Below are 2,917 nucleotides of genomic sequence, written 5' to 3'. Positions count from 1 at the left end.
GCGAGCCCCGCGCTGCGCCCGCGGGAGGCTCCCGGAGGAGCAGGGAAGGAGCCACCTTGCGCGCACACACCAAATGCTCCGCAGTCAACAACAAAGCCTCGACTGACGACGACGCTGCTGCTGCTTCATGCACTCGTTTAGAGGCAGCGGCCCCGTTTTATGGAGACCGACGCGGAGAGATTTTTTGCCGTTTCTTTTCTTTCTTTATTTTTTTTCTTGAAATCCCCAAGTGGTAGCTGGAGGGGCTTCGTCTTCAAGAGTCGCTGCTGTATAGCGTCCTCCACAAAACCAGCATCAGGTGTGGGAGACCATTTAGCGCCTGCGGGGTGATGCCCGTAGGGATACAGCCGTGTACTCAGGGATGGAAAACGAGGACGAGACAAAATCCTGTGTTTTTATCTGTAAACTCGGCTAGCTCGTTTGAAAATAAATACAGCCCCTCCTCTGCCAGATCACCATCGGTTGCAAATATTTCTCCAGTCCTGGGTAAAAGCTCTTGTACATTGGTGAAATTATTCCAAGGGGAAGTTGGATGTATGCTACAAGGTGCCGAACGCACATGTGAATAGCATCTTAAACACGGACAGCTTGGAATCATGTAGGAGATGCTGCTGACAACCAGTTTCCCGGTTAATGTTTTGCAGGCTCTACACAGGGCAGGTTTGGGAGGGGACAGTTTTTTTTTTTTGATTTTACAGAGGGTTGCATAACCCCTCATGTTTATTGAAGAAAAGAAAGAGGAGGAGCAAACCAAAGCCCCAGCCTGAAATGAAGCACATGACGTGAGACTGTCTTTTACTGAGCCGTCCTGCTGTTTTCTCTGCTAGCATCATTAAATAGTATGCTTTAGGTGGGTTGGAAAGGGTTAGCATGATAGTAAAACATTAAGGTATGGATTTTTTTCCCCTATACACTTTCATAGTCTTAGGCTTAAAATAGCATCACTGTTTATCGAACCTATACAACATTTTTTTTAATGGCAATGGCCATTTTTTTAATCCTTTAGTGATGAGCCACTTCTTTATGTTTTTAAAGACCCCTATCCCAACTCGACCTTTCATCTCCCCAGTCCAAAATAAAATGGTATTTTGAATGCCTTTGTACATTTCTGGGTCACAGTTATATGCTTTTAAATAGTGTATCATTTGTAACTGCTGAAGTGTATGTCCAGTATTAAATTATAGTACAGCGTAATGCTTAGACAGCATGCCATGCAAAGATCAAATTGCAGATAAAGTTCACATAGGAATCTCCTGTAATGCTTGCACTTGACCCTTGTAAATCTAAGAAAAGATATTTATAAATGGACATATACATCCAGCAAGTAGTTCTTTCTGTGTCGTATTTAATCTGTGGCTTGACTGTGGTGAAAAAGCATGTCTTTTTATTTAATTTTTATAGTAGATATATTCATTCCAGTTACTTTCTGGAGACAACTGTGATTGTAGTGGTTTTAATATTTGGCATTTTTATATTAACTTGGTTTTTGGTAGTGGTATTGGTATTTTTGGTAGAAGCTATTTTTGCTTCTTGTATCTTGAGCTTAATTTGAAAAAATAAAATAAGGGTCTTTCAAGGAGTGAGGCAGTCAGTTATGTCGATTTATGTTAAGGTAAGTATTCTCATTATAGGTAAAAGCAATTAATTGTACTCAATATATCTCATAGCACTTCAGAGTTCATAAGCTGTGCAATGTTTAACCTTGATAATTTGCTTTCAGGTGATAAGCTAAAATACAAAATAAAATCAGATGTTTTTCTTGCTTTACAAACTTTAATGATGTAGGTCTCCGGTTTGAAGATGTGACCATACTCACAAGCATCTATCTCTCTATGTTTACATATTACTGTATATATTTCATATATTACAAGAACAGTCATTCTGTGGCATAGTCAGTCATTCAATGATGTAATGTCCTTTTTTATTTGTACATGCGTAGTGATTGTAGGCTTGGATAAATGGAATGGATTCTCTTCAGCAAGCAGCAAAGTTTGTTTTTGTCTCCCCCCTGAAACCCATTTTTATGCTGTGCCTAATTGAAATTAAATGCAGGTATATAATTTCCACACCTACTGTTTCTCTGCCGTACTGGCATGACTACTGTGGGCATAAGTACTTCTAGAAGTCTCTGCCAGTTAGTTGAAAGGAAATATTTTGCTTACTGTTTGTATTGCCATAATGTCTGGAAGCTGTGGTTGGGGACCTTTACTAATGTGTTATGTCCAGTATAATGGAACCATAACTTGGGCATGGCCCCTAAATATTATGATCTAAAATAAAGAACATTTTCCTTCTAAAGAAAATAAAGAACTGTGAGTGGTGCAAAAGAGAAATCAAGCTGATGTTAAGAAGGATACATTGGTATGTGTGTGCATTATCCAGCTGTGTACTTTCTCATTCTCATGTAAGAGCAATCGGAATTGTAGAACTTTAAGTAAGACTGCCACTGTTCTCTGAGAGTTACCCTTGGGACATGAGAGTGGCTTGGGTTTGGGGGATTTTGAAATGCATCTAACTTGACTAAATGCTGAAAACTCAGGTAAACAATCTACATCAACCTAATATGAAAAATTTTCTCTTCAGACCATTTACTTTTTACAGTTTTTTTAGATCTAAGGTAATATTTTAAAATTTTTAAATTGAGTTTTCATTTCGTATTCCAGTTGTACAGGAAAAAATGTTTTTCCTGTATTTCCCATTGTTTTCCCTTTTCCTGAGTGTTTTCTGTAAGCTGTTCTAGCTCTTTCTTCATCTCATCCCCCTCATGTGCCTAACCCCCCTCAGAAATACATAATAATAACTACACCTTCAGCTAAAAGACATTTCTGAGTGAATGCATCACTTTACTCCCATGTATGGGCAGTTTGGGGTGGGCATTGCAAGAATTTCCCATTCCATTGTAGGCTGTTTTTTGGGA

Source organism: Geospiza fortis, unplaced genomic scaffold (genome assembly GCF_000277835.1).
Source record: "Geospiza fortis unplaced genomic scaffold, GeoFor_1.0 scaffold104, whole genome shotgun sequence".
Taxonomy (NCBI): Eukaryota; Metazoa; Chordata; class Aves; order Passeriformes; family Thraupidae; genus Geospiza; species Geospiza fortis.
The sequence above is the reverse complement of the archived record's forward strand: the minus strand, read 5'-3'. Positions refer to the sequence as shown.